This window comes from Arachis ipaensis, chromosome B8, assembly GCF_059453495.1.
Source record: "Arachis ipaensis isolate K30076 ecotype BB chromosome B8, ASM5945349v1, whole genome shotgun sequence".
NCBI lineage: Eukaryota > Viridiplantae > Streptophyta > Magnoliopsida > Fabales > Fabaceae > Arachis > Arachis ipaensis.
The window spans coordinates 64,058,890-64,073,446 of NC_142443.1; the positions used below are offsets into that span (position 1 = coordinate 64,058,890).

General features: G+C 38.4%; 2 pseudogenes; both read right to left on the bottom strand.

Moving 5' to 3' along the window:
* Nucleotides 1-1,679: 1,679 nt before the first annotated feature.
* Nucleotides 1,680-14,557, bottom strand: part of LOC107611106 (uncharacterized) — a 63,342-nt pseudogene continuing 50,464 nt past the window's right edge.
* On the bottom strand, nt 7,620-13,206 carry LOC148548358 (uncharacterized; annotated as a pseudogene).

A 14,557-nucleotide genomic window follows, 5' to 3' on the forward strand; every position in this document is an offset into this window, starting at 1 on the left:
TAATATTCTTTATTTTCTTTTTTCACAAAATACAGGATGTAATTTGTGCTTTTTTTATTTTTCATGTACCTGCAAAATACAAGTCGTGTTTTCTAATTATTTTTAAATTAAAAATGTAGGTTGCAATTCGCACCTATTTTTTCTTCTGATGAATCGTTTTATGCAAAATTTAAGTGGCGTTTTAATTAATTTATATTTTAATCTAAAAATTTTGTTTATAAATACTGTTATCATTTTTCTTTTTTATATTTGTGAATTTTTGGTAATAGTGTCAAAAATAATTAAGAGAATAAAGTTGAGGCTTTTGATTGTAATAGAAAGTATTGCAAATTTATGAGTATACTATAGACATCCATGAGGGAATGATTTTTTTGTGTGAATCTCTTTTTTTTTTTGTTACTTCATGCATCATAAATTTTGTGGAGTTACAAAATAGTTTCTGTGTTAACATACAAGGTCACATTTTAAAGAAGATGAGTAATATTTTATATAAGAATTCTATCATAATATTTGGTGGGCTAATACAATTTTAAACAATGGCTATTACTGACAACGCATGTACGTAATAGATATTTCGTATCTATCAACAAACTCGATTTAAAGTGCCATTAATAGAGTTGTACGTTAATTTTGAACAACATATATGTGTGAATGTAGTTAACCACGAGTTGGATATGGATGAAATTAGAGACATAGCCGAGAAAAAAGATAACAATGACAGTGAATAGGAATTTGAAGCCAACTACTAAGTCAATGACGAAAACAAGAATGGGGATAAGGCAAACAATCCAGCGGTGCAAAATGAAGTAGATATACTTGTCAATCAGCAACCCTTCAATGTTCCATCTTTTATGTGAGTTTTGGATCTCAAAGTCATGTATGCTACAAAATTTTCTGAATATGCGAATGTTGGTAACAATAATTCGCATTTGATTTGTGAAGGCAATGGCAGAAGACGTTGATTTTAGTATTAGCATGGAATTTGATTCTAGAGAGTTGGAGATCTCTGCAATCAAGAGTTATACTATTTTTAGAAGACTATGAAGCACAAACACGGACACAGACACGGGACACGACACGATAGCGACACAGCGACATGCGAATTCTAAAAAGTTGTCGGACACAAGGACACGCATATATTAATAATATAATATATTCATTAAATAGAGATATGTCTTAATAGAGATATTTTCAAAACAACCATATGATATGCATTTCTTCCTAAAGTATATAGGTATTCAAAAGATAAAATCCTAAACTCCTATGTCTTTATAGAGATAGTAAGAATTTTGTACATCACATGTACAAAAAAAAAGGTTATCTAAAGTCATATTATTTCTCCATCATATATGGTTGATATCTTCATCATTAGAAAAAGTCACTCTTTCCAACTCCGGTTCATCAAGAGAAAGGTGAGAAACTTCAAGAAAACCATTTTCTTTATCAATTGGTGAAAAAGCATCTCCAGCAATATCCCACATCATAGTTTCTCCTTTATTGTATTGTGGAGTTTTTTTTTTTGAAAGAAGACGAAGACTAGTGTGGACAAATACTAAATTTTCTGCATGTTTAGGCTTCAACTTGTTTCTTTTTAGGGAATGGACAAAAGAATATGTGCTCCAATTCCTTTCACAACAAGAAGATGAAGATGGTTGCCCTAGTAGCCTAAGATCAATTGATTAAAGAAATTTTGCTTTACCACCATGAATTAGCCACCAAGACTTTGCATCAACTATGCTTCTATCATTCAAAGAGTCATAATCATCAAAGACACCTCTACCATCAGAAAAGCTTGCAAATTCAATGTTTACCTTTCTCCTCTCTTCTTCATCAGAAAAATACCTCTTCAAGCATTTAACTCTCTCATTAGTGATCTCAATATCTTGATGAGGAGAAACTCGTGTAGGATCTTCTCTCAACCATTGGTGGCTATAATACTTATATAATTAGTGTTTAAGCAGAAATTAATAATGATTCAATTATCTTCACTAATAAATAAAAGTTATAAACAATAAATATAAAAAGTTACCTTGGATTCAATGAATGTGCTAAACAATGAAGAGGTGTGCTACTTTTTGTCCATCTTTGAACTAATATTGAGCGCACAACATTGTAGAAGGACGATGACTCTTGTTCATCTTTTCTTTCATAGAGATATATAGCACTTTTTACTTTCTTGATAATTAAATCCCACATCTTGTGGACCAAATAAAGAATAGGTGCATCCGTGCCTGTACTTCTTAAAACATCATAAATAGGATTTGTGAAAGCAAGAATATAATCATTTTTTTGCCACCAATTTTTACTCAAAATCTTTTGTGTAACAAACTCAGCTTTGCCAATATTATCTTCCTTGTATGAAGACCATTTCTCACTTATAACCATCTCTTCGAGGCCTTGCTTTAACCACCTAAATCTTTTTAGCATCACAATATTAGAAACAAATTGAGTAGGAGCAACATTAAGCAACTTCAATGTATTAAATTCATTGTAAATAGATAACCTCATATGATGATTAACAATGAAATTTTTTAAAAAGAAACATCTTCAGCAATTTGAGTAATCCATGAGCATTCTTGATAAACAAAATTATTCTTCTCTGTATTCTTAGCTGCACAAATGTCCTTTAAAATAAGGTTGAGAGTATGAATAACAGAAGGAGTCCAATAAATAGATGAAAATTCAGCTTCAATCAAGAAACCAGCCACTTTATAAACCGGCGCATTATCAGTCACAATCTGCACTACATTTGAGAGACTGACTTCTCTTATCATATCTCTTATTTGCTTTGCAACAATTCTTGTCTTTGATCTCATCTGAATAATCTACATCTTTCAAAAACATTGGCCCACTTTCTGTTACAGCCATCAAATTAAGAAGAGACCTGACGTTGCGAAAATTGGCGAGTTAAGAATTTATTATAAGAGATACGTTGCAAGTACAGTTCTTAACCAATCAAAAATCCACTTATCAATTTAGAAGGGTTGTCACAAAATTAAAATTAAAATACTGGGAGTATGAATCTCAGGTCGTCTCCCAACGAGTTGCAGAAAGATGTGCTATTTTATTAATCAGATGTTTTCAAAAATGGTTTGAGTTGATAAACAGGAAATTAAATTAGAGGATTTATGTAATTTTAAATAAAAACCTTGACTGGGAGTAGATTAGTTGGAAGCCCTATTCTTGTCGGAGTACTCTTAAGATTAATTGATAATTGAAGGTTGTTCTGCTTAGTTATCCCGTACTAGGTAGAGGAAAGTCAAGCAAGTTGGAAAGCTATTTCTGGTCACAAGTCCTAATCTTCTCCCTTGGGAAGGACTAGTGTCAATAACCAGAGGGTGATCCAACAATAAACCTAATTACAATTTTTCTTTTAAGTAATCCAACTCAAGGTTTCTTTTCAATCATCTCCCAATCAAGTTATGGAACTACTCGCTCATTGTGAATGTAAATTTCATAACATAAGAAAGGGAAGTAAAGGAAGACATGATAAATAATAATTAAAAGATCAATTAAAAATAAAAATAGTTCTTGTATTAATAAATTCTAAAAATAATCCAATAATAATTCTAAATAAATTGAAGACATGGAAGAGTGAGAGACAAGTAAGGAAACAAACTAGAATGGCGAAATCCTTGACGGAGTTAATAACTCTTCTCAATGTTCCAATCCAAAAAGCAATCAAATCAAATCCTAAGAACTATGAATATGTAGAGAGAAAACCTAGAGGAGAGGTAAAATCAGATCTAAAACTAAAACTATGTGGAATGAATGTTGTTTTGTCTCTGCATGTTCCCTGGCTCTAATCTACTTTTCTGGGCCGAAAACTGGGTCAAATCAGAGCCCAAAATTGCCCCTAGTGAATTCTGCAGATCGCGCATGTCACACGATCGCGTCATCTAGGCGTTCGCGTCATCCAGTGTTTTGCCTAGCCACGCGTGCGCGTCCTCCACGCCTTCGCGTCACTGGTGCAGTTTCCAATCTGTGCGGTTGCGTGAGCCATGCGTCCGCGTCACTGCAATTTCCTCTATATCGCGCGGTCGCGTGAACCATGCACCTGCGTCACTTCTCGCTGGTCATCTCCTTAATTTCTTGTGTTCCTTCCATTTTTGCAAGCTTCCTTTCCAATCTCCAAATCATTCATGCCCTATAGAGCTTGAAATACTTAACACACAGATCACGACATCGAATGGAATAAAGGAGAATTAAAATACAAAATTAAAAGTCTCTAGGAAGCAAGTTTTCAACCATAAAGTATTTTTAGGAAGGAATTATAAATGCATGCTTATTTAATGAATAAGTGGGTAAAGATTTGATAAAACCACATAATTTAAACACAATATAAACCATAAAATAATGGTTTATCAACCTCCCCACAGTTAGATATTAGCATGTCCTCATGCTTAGTTGAAGGAGATAAAATAAATGAGTAGGAACATGTAAAACTCATGCAATGCAATGCAACCTATATATATGAATGCAACTATATGATTCTTGTCTACCTGATTAAAAGTGAATAAGCTCTTCAAGACAATCACAAATCAAATTCCACTAATTCAATTCTTATACAGTAAAAATAGATAAAAATGCAAGAAGGTAGCTCATGAAAGCAGGGAACATAGAATTTAAGCATTGAACCCTCACTGATGATGTATGTACGCTCTAATCTCTCTAATGTATAGCGTAATTACTCTATCCTTCTCTAATCATGCTTTCTAATTTTTGTTCTTCATCTAACCAATCTACAACATTTAATATACCAATGCAAACATCATGAGGTCTTTTCAAGGTTGTAATGGGGCCAAGGTAAGGGTAAGGATACACATATGGTTAAGTAAGCTTTATAAATTGAATTTTTAATTAACCTAAGCTTTAACCCACACATATGTACATTCTATATAACTTAAATCTCATACCTAGCTACCCAAAATTTTTCTTTCACATTCCTTACTCATGTATTAATTTTCATTTTAATTTTATCATACATGCATTGATCTTTAAATTCTTAACTTAACATTGGGGTAATTTTGTCCCCTTATTTAATTATTGAATATTTTTGAATTTTTTTGAACATAAATATAAAAATAAACATAGCTTATCAATGCACATAGATGTTTAATTCTTATAGTTTCACATGAGTAGGTACCCAAATTCCCATTATATCATTATGACACGTTCCCTTATTATCTTTTGTTCCCACAATTTCCCATACTTAATTAACACATAATTCTATCTTAAGCTAACCAAAGATTCAATTGGGATATATAATTGTTTTTCCTCTCAAGGCTAGTAATGTGGTAAAATAAAGAACAAATGGGCTTTAAAGGCTCAAAGTGGCTAACAAAGGTAATTGGAAGGGTAGGCTTAATTTGGATAAGTGAGCTAAACAAATAATGGCCTCAATCATATGCAAGCATATAAATATATTAAACATTGGACATATAGGATGAAACAAAATATAAATTACAATCATAGAGAAGTAAACACACAAGAATAGAATAATTATGGTTAAATAATGTAACCATGTATAAAGGCTCAAAGTCTCACAGGTTGTGTGTTCTTTAGCTCAAAAACCATGTTCCAAATATAACTTCAAGCAAATTTAACACAAAAGTTTAAATTAAAATTAGTGAAATTTTGTTCTAAAAATAGGGTCTTAGAAGAAACTTATTGTCTTTTCAATCAAGTAGAACATGCATGCGACTATCCTATTACTATGCAATTTATCCTATTCTACAAAATAAAAACTAACTAAATATCCTATTTTATTGGTGTTAGGGAAGAGAAATTACCTCCGGAAGTCAGGTACTAACCGACCTCCCCACACTTAAGGCTTTGCACCGTCCTCGGTGCCATCTGTCAGGAACAAAGGTGGGCTGGTAGCAGTATCTCCACAGTCGGGACCGTCATGGCTCCCAGTGTTGGTAAAGGAGGTGGAGTCCTGGGTATCCGAGTCTTTGTATTTTCCCTTAAGTAGCTCCTTGAGGTATGTGAATCGGCGCTTGTTACGGCGCTCTCTTAGCTTTGCTTTGTGTTCCTGCCGATCCAACCTTTCAAGTATCTGATGGAACAGTTGAGTGGTTGTAGGTGCTTGTGGTGTTAAAGGGGGAATCTCTTCAGCCGGTTTATTAGGCTGGCTTGTAGTGGCTGCTGAAGGAATGATATATTTCCCATTAGGGACATACTGATCATCTCGTGGAAGCATGGCTTTGGTGTCCCCAGCTCTGTAGGAGACTCCAGTTGCTGAGACAAGATCTGAGACCAAGGCGGGAAAAGGTAAGTTGCCCGTAATTTGTACATGTCCCATAGTACTCCGGATGTGTCTTGGTAGGTTCAGAGGTTGGTCTGTAAGGATGCACCATAGTAGAACGGCCATGTCTGCAGTGAAGGAGGACTCGTGGGTGCTCGAAAAGACGTAATGGGACATAATCTGTGCCCATACTCGAGCCTCCAAGGTAAGTGCGGAAGCCGATATTCCCTTAGGGCGGGAACGATGGTATCCGTATATCCATCTGCTGCCAGGTAGTGCGATAACTCTGAGAATAGCGTCCCAGTTAAATTGGTACATCTGGCACTTGAGTGCGGCTTCTTGAAATGCGTCCAGTCCTTCTGGAGTAGGGGGAAGATCTAAAGCTCGTTGAATGGCCTCTTCTGTAATGGGGACTTGCTTCTGTCGGACATAGACAGACTGTAGGGTTGGCAGGTGGAAATTGGAGTAGAACTCTACTACCCAAGAAAGATTAACCTGCCGTGGCTGTTTCTGGAGGAAACCCCATTGTCTTCGTGCAATTTGTGGCTCAACAAATTCAGTAATATGGTTTGGGAGGGTAAGAAGGTGTTCGTTGTTGTAACTCCTTTCTGCCAGGATGGGGAACATATGCTCACAGTAGCGATTGGTAAATCGCGCAGTGTTCTTTGCTGGGAAGGCTTTTCTTTATCATCAACCTTTATAATCCTCTTAATTCTTTTCGTTGATGGTTTAACTGCAGTTGAAGAAGGCTCTCCCACTAGTGCTCGTTTTGTTCCTCTCCTTGCTGTTGATTTGGGAGTAGCTTTCTCCTTGCCTTTCTTGGTGGCTATCCTGAAAGGGAGAAAAGTGAAAGTATGTTAAAATGTTAAGGGGTAGAGTAAGGAAGAGGATGGTAGGGGTGGTAATCAATGCACATTAAAAAAATGAATGATGTGAACACATGGTCATGACAACATGTGGAAAATCAACAATGGAAATATAACGAGTGCATATGAGGACAATTAAATGCAAGGTGTTTATTGGCATGCCGGCAAAGGCATGAGTAGCATAGATCAAGCATTCAATGTCCAAGTTAGATTACCACAGAATTCAAACTAACAACTTGTTTGTAATAACAATTATATTAAATTAATAAAATATAAAAAATAATTTTGTGAAAAGCAGGCATTAAGATTAGTAGAGTAAAAGAAATAAAAAAATAGTGCACAATGCCATACGGGCATTCTCACAAACACATAGCATGCATGGTAAAGAAGCTATTGAAAGTATTAAATTGAACATGCAAGCAATGCTTTAAAAATTAACATATAATTGCCAAACAAGTTATTAACAATCCACAAGCAAACAAAAGGAATAATAACGACCCTTACTAAATATCTAACACCAATTAAAAAGAAAGAAAAAGAAAACATGAATAATGAAAATAAGAAGAAAAAGAAAAGAAGAAGAGAACATAAATGAAGAAGAATAGAAAAGTAAGGAGGGAAGAAGAAAAGAAAAACCTTGTTAATGGTGATGAGAGAGAGAAAGTAGAAAGTGAGAAAGAAGGAAGGAGGAAGAAAGGGAAAGAAAATAATGAGGGGGGAAAAGAAAAAGTAGAATTTGGGGAAGAGAAAGATAAGATATTTTGCAATTTAGGATAAGCTGTGCAGTGCAAGCGACGCGGACGCGTGGGGACGCGTTCACGCGACTTGCGCTTAAATTAATCGACGCGGTCGCGTCGGTCACACGGACGCGTGACGAGTCTTGTGCTGTTGGCGCGAGGGCAGCCTCGCGCTCGCACAACTCTCTGTTCAAAACTTATTTTTGCCAAAATCCAGGGTGACGCGGTCGCGTGGTCGACGCGATCGCGTGAGTGGCCATCATTGGGATATGACGCGGACGCGTGAGCCATGCGTCCGCGTGGTAGGGTTTGTGTGTTCAGCACCAGTCCAGCACCACTCTTGCACAACTTTCGGTCATGCACCCTTTTTTTACGTCGAATTTCAGGTCACGCGGCCGCGTGAGTGACGCGGACGCGTGGGAGGCATGTTTCCCATGTGACGCGGTTACGTCAGCGACGCGGTCATGTGGGGTGATTTGTGCCAAAGGCACCCCTCCAGCCACGCTCCCGCGTGACTCTCTATTCAATTTCTTATTCTCTCTGAGCCACCTGTGACGCGGACGCGTCGGCGATGCTGTCGCGTCGCGTCTCTTCCTCGCCCCCTTTTTTTTTATAAAAATAAAAGTAAAAATGTGCAAATGCAGATGCAAACTAAATGTGCTAATAAAGAGAAGAGTTATTGGAAAAAGAAAACTAAGAATAAAGAAAGGAACGATCATACCATGGTGGGTTGTCTCCCACCTAGCACTTTGCTTTAACGTCCGTAAGTTGGACGCTCCATTAGCTCAGTCTTCTGCTGTGAGCGGATCTTCCAAGAGGAAGATATATAACTCCTTATTTTTTGTCACCTTCTCACCATGATATAGCTTCAAACGATATCCATTAACTTTGATGAGTTTAGGGCTTGAAAGGTGACTTAGGTGAAAAACTCCGTACGGCTCAGCCTTCTCTACTCTATATGGACCTGCCCATCTTGATCTCAACCTGCCTGGCATGAGCCTCAGTCTAGATTTGTAAAGGAGGACTAAGTCCCCAGGTTGGAACTCTTTCCTCTTGATGTGCTGATCATGTACAACCTTCATCTTTTCCTTGTACAGTCTTGAGTTCTCATAAGCTTCCAGGCGGAGGCTTTCCAATTCTTGCAGTTGCAACTTCCTTTCAGCTCCGGCTTTCTCAAATCCCATGTTGCACTCTTTTACTGCCCAAAGGCTTTGTGCTCTATTTCAACTGGGAGATGACAGGCTTTTACATAAACTAAGCGAAAGGGACTCATCCCAATGGGTGTCTTGTATGCTGTTCTGTATGCCCAAAGTACATCTTGTAGCCTGGTGCTCCAGTCTCTTCTATGAGGTTTGACTATCTTTTGCAATATACGCTTTATCTCTCTGTTTGACACCTCGGCTTGCCCATTAGTCTGAAGATGGTAGGCTGTTGCTACTTTATGAATTATCCCATGCTTCTTCAGTAATCCTGTTAGTCTCTTGTTACAAAAATGGGTGCCTTGATCGCTCACGATTGCTCGTGGTGATCCAAAGCGACAAATAATGTGGTTTCTAACAAAGGAAACAACAGTGTTAGCATCGTCAGTGCGGGTAGGAATTGCTTCCACCCATTTGGAAACATAATCTACAGCTAACAATATATAAAAATAACCATTAGAATTTGGAAATGGACCCATGAAGTCAATGCCCCAAACATAAAAAATTTCACAGAAAAGCATAATTTGTTGAGGCATCTCATCTTTCTTGGATATATTACCAAATTTTTGGCATGAAAAACAAGATTTACAAAATTCAGCAGCATCTCTAAAAAGAGTAGGCCACCAGAATCCACAGTCTAAGATTTTTCTAGCTGTTCTTTGAGGGCCAAAATGTCCTCCACTCTCAGATGAGTGACAGGCCTCTAAGATGGACTGGAATTCTAATTGAGGCACACACCTTCTAATTACCTGGTCAGCGCTACATCTCCATAAATATGGGTCATCCCATATATAATATTTAGACTCGCTTTTCAGCTTGTCTCTTTGATGCTTAGTAAAGTTCAGAGGAAAAGTGCGGCTAACTAGATAATTAGCTATAGGTGCATACCAAGGGACTATCTCAGATACTGCTTGCAGGTTATCAAAAGGGAAATTATCAGCTATAGGAGTGGAGTCATCCTTAATGTGCTCAAGATGACTCAAGTGGTCTGCCACTAAATTTTGGTTTCCACTCCTATCCTTTATTTCTAAATCAAATTCTTGTAGTAGTAGTATCCAACGTATAAGCCTTGGTTTAGATTCCTTTTTAGCTAATAAATACTTCAGAGCTGCGTGGTCTGAATACACTACTACTTTAGTACCAAGTATATAGGCTCAGAATTTATCCAGAGCAAAAACAATAGTAAGAAGCTCTTTCTCAGTAGTAGTGTAATTAGACTGAGCAGTGTCTAAAGTTTTAGACGCATAAGCAATTACAAAGGGGTCCTTACCTTCACGCTGAACCAGCGCTGCTCCTACTGCATGGTTGGAGGCATCGCACATGATTTTGAATGGCTGGCTCTAGTCAGGTCCTCTCACAATTGGAGCTTGAGTCAGGGTAGTTTTCAGTTTATCAAACGCTTGTTTGCAATCCTCACTAAACTCGAACACAATATCTTTCTACAGTAATCTGGATAAGGGAAGTGCTACCTTACTAAAGTCCTTAATGAACCTCCGGTAAAAACCTGCATGGCCAAGGAATGAACGGACTTCCCTCACAGAGGAGGGGTAAGGCAAACTAGAAATAACATCCATCTTTGCTGGATCTACAGAAATGCCAGTATTAGACACAACATGTCCAAGTACAATACCTTATTTAACCATAAAGTGATATTTTTCAAAATTTAATACAAGGTTTGTAATGACACATCTATCTAATACTCGAGATAAACTATCCAAGCAAAGGGTAAAGGAATCACCATAAATGCTAAAATCATCCATAAAAATCTCCATACAGTCCTCAATAAGGTCAGAGAAAAGACTCATCATGCACCTTTGGAAAGTAGCTGGTGCGTTGCACAAGCCAAAGGGCATTCTCTTATAAGCATAAGTCCCAAAAGGACATGTAAAAGTAGTCTTTTCCTGATCTTCAGGAGCTATATGAATTTGGAAATAACCTGTGTAACCATCTAAAAAGCAATAATGCGATTTACCTGACAGGCGATCCAGCATTTGATCAATGAATGGAAGAGGATAGTGATCCTTACGAGTGGCCTGGTTTAGGCGCCTGTAATCAATGCAGACCCTCCAGGCGTTCTGTACTCTGGTTGCTATGAGCTCTCCATGCTCATTCTTTACTGTAGTGACTCCAGACTTCTTGGGCACCACTTGTACTGGGCTTACCCATTCACTGTCTGAGATGGGGTAGATGATATCTGCCTCTAGTAGTCTGGTCACTTCCTTTTTGACAACCTCTAAGATAGTGGGATTCAGTCTTCTCTGGGGTTGACAAACAGGCCTAGCTCCCTCTTCTAAAAATATTCTGTGCTCACAAACTTGAGGGTTGATGCCTACTATGTCTGCCAAACTCTACCTAATTGCCTTCTTGTGCCTCCTCAGCACACTAAGTAACTGCTCTTCTTGTTGAGAAGTGAGTTCCCGTGCAATGATAACTGGAAACTTCTGCTTGTCCTCAAGGTAAGCATATTTGAGGTGTGGAGGGAGGGGTTTTAATTCTAACTTCGGCTCGTGGCTAGGCTCTGGATTGTCTGGAGTTGGTGACAATGGTAAAATACTTTCATTGTCCTCAGAAAGTGTCCCCATACTCGGACCTTGTCCTATGTACTTCTCTTCTAACTCCTCCTGGTGAATTTCAGCTACGGTTTGATCTATGATGTCACACTGAAAGATTTAATGATCTTCTGGAGGGTGCTTCATAACTTCATTCAGATTGAAGCTTACCACTCGGCCGTCTATTTCAAAAGAGTATGTTCCTGAAAAAGCATCCAATTTGAACTTCGAGGTCTTCAGGAAAGGTCTTCCGAGTAGGATTGATGATGGATTCTCTGAGTCATTTTGGGGCATCTTCAGGATATAAAAATTAATGGGAAAAGTGAGCCCCTTAATGCCCACTAATACATCTTCAGCAACTCCAGCCACTGTAATAATGCTTTTATCTGCTAACACAAAATGAGCTGCCGACCTTTTTAAGGGAGGGAGTCTCAAAATATCATATATAGACAAAGGCATTATACTCACACATGCTCCTAAATCACACATGCAGTCAGAAAATACCACACCACCAATAGTACAATTAACCATACATGGACCTGGATCACTACACTTTTCAGGTATACCTCCCATTAAAGTAGATATAGAACTATCTAAAGGAATAGTTTCTAATTCATTAATTTTGTCTTTATGTATACATAAATCTTTTAGAAACTTTGCGTATTTAGGTACCTGTTTAATAACATCAAAAAGGGGAACAGTTACCTCAACCTTTTTGAATATTTCTACCATTTTGGGATCAGGTTCCAATTGCTTCCTGAGCTTCCTTGAAAGTTGTGGAAATGGGATAGGAATGGCATTTTCTACAGTGTCTGCACCCTTTGGTGCTTCTTCCTATGATTGAGCTTCTTCTTCTTCAGCCAAGTCCTGTATGTCCTCTTCCTCCTCAATATCTTCTATTTCCACTACCTCTTCAGCTGAGGTGTGTTATGGTGGGCTTGACTCCTCCTGATTCCTCTCTTGTAATGTGGTTCCGGACCTTAGGGTGATGGTATTAATGCCACCCTTTGGATTGGGTAAGGGTTGAGAAGGAATTCCACAGGAGCTTTCCTGTTGAGTGTTTGAAGTATTGGGTGGTGCCAGCTGAGAGATGAGAGCTTGTATAGCGGATGCTAGGCCATTAAGTGAACTTTCCACGTTCCTTTATCCTTGTGCAATGGATTGAAGAGTATCGTCACTCAGAGAGGAATTAGATTGAGTGATCTGCGGAACTTGTTGTTGGTTGTGTTGTGGTCCTTGGGACTGCCTCAGGTGAGGTGCTCTGTAAGGCTGGTTCTGGTTCTGCTGCCTGTTGTTGTTATTATTCCACCTCTGATATCCTTGATTGTCTCTGCCTCCTCTGTTATTGTTGTCCCTCCAATTCTGGTTAGAATTGTCCCTCCAATTCTGGTTAGAGTTGTCCTGCCATCCATGGCTGTAACTGCCACCTTGATTGTACCCTTGGTTGGGGCGGTCATAGAAGTTATGAGTGGCTGCCACAATGTTGTCTTCTTGCTGGAGCTGTGGACATTCATCAGTATAATGGCTGTAATTGGCACAGATCCCACACACTCTCTGTGGGACTAACTGTTAGCTTTGCTATGCTTGTTGTTGACTCAACTGCATCTGCTTCAGTAAGTTGGTCATTTCACATATACTCTGAGCCAGAGCAGTAGTTTCTTTGCTAGAAGATACCTCTGCAACAGCCTTTGAGCGGCTTTGTTTCTGCCTGTGATTCCGAGTAGATTCAGCTAAGTCGCTGATCAATTGCCATGCCTCATTAGTGGTCTTGTACTTTTTTATAGACCCATTGCTAGCACTTTCCAATGTGGTCTTATCTTGGGGCCTCATGCCCTGTGTGACGTAGCCGAGCAACACTATCTTGTCAATCATATGGTGGGGGCATGCTTCCAGAAGGTTGTTGAAGTGCTCCCAGTATTCATAGAGAGTCTCGGATTCGTCCTGAACAATCATGGAAATGTCTTTCCTTAGTTTGTCAGTAACTTCAGCTGGTAAGAATTTTTCCAAAAATTCTCTTCTGAGCGTATCCCAGTCAGAAACGGTTGTTGCGGGTTGAGTGTAGTACCACTCTCTTGCTTTTCCCTCAAGAGAGGACGGGAAAGCTTTCAACAGAATAGAAGTTTCATCTGCACCATCGCGCCTGACAGTAGAACAGGCTGCTTGAAAATCCCTCAGGTGCTTGATAGGCTCTTGAGCAGGTAAGCCATGAAACTTAGGCATCAAGTTGAGCAGTGCAGCCTTTATTTCAAAGTTTGTAGCCACTGCTGGGTGATGCACTTGAAACGGTTGCATTGTGAAATCAGGGGCTCCAGCCTCCTGGATAGTAATTCTCCTAGGTGCTGCCATGTCACCTACACGTAAATCAACCGAATCAGCAGAAAGGGAGCTTGTTTCTTCCTCAAGTGACATTTCAGATTCGCCCTCAGAGAGGACTAACCGATGCCGAGCTTGCCTTATTCGTAACATAGTTCTTTCAATCTCAGGATCAAATACTGGCAAGCTTGGATCAGGAAGTGAACACGTCATTTAACGAAAGAAACATGTAGCTCATAGTAGCAAAAATAAAATAAAATGCAAATAAATAAATTCCAATCAATAACTTAGCACTCTATTGCAACTCCCCAGCAACGGCGCCAAAAATTGATGTGGCGGAAATTGGCGAGTTAAGAATTTATTATAAGAGATACGTTGCAAGTACAGTTCTTAACCAACCAAAAATCCACTTATCAATTTAGAAGGGTTGTCACAAAATTAAAATTAAAATACTGGGAGTATGAATCCCAGGTCGTCTCCCAACGAGTTGCAGAAAGATGTGCTATTTTATTAATCAGATATTTTCAAAAATGGTTTGAGTTGATAAACAGGAAATTAAATTAGAGGATTTATGTAATTTTAAATAAAAACCTTGACTGGGAGTAGATTAGTTGGAAGCCCTATTCTTGTTGGAGTACTCTTA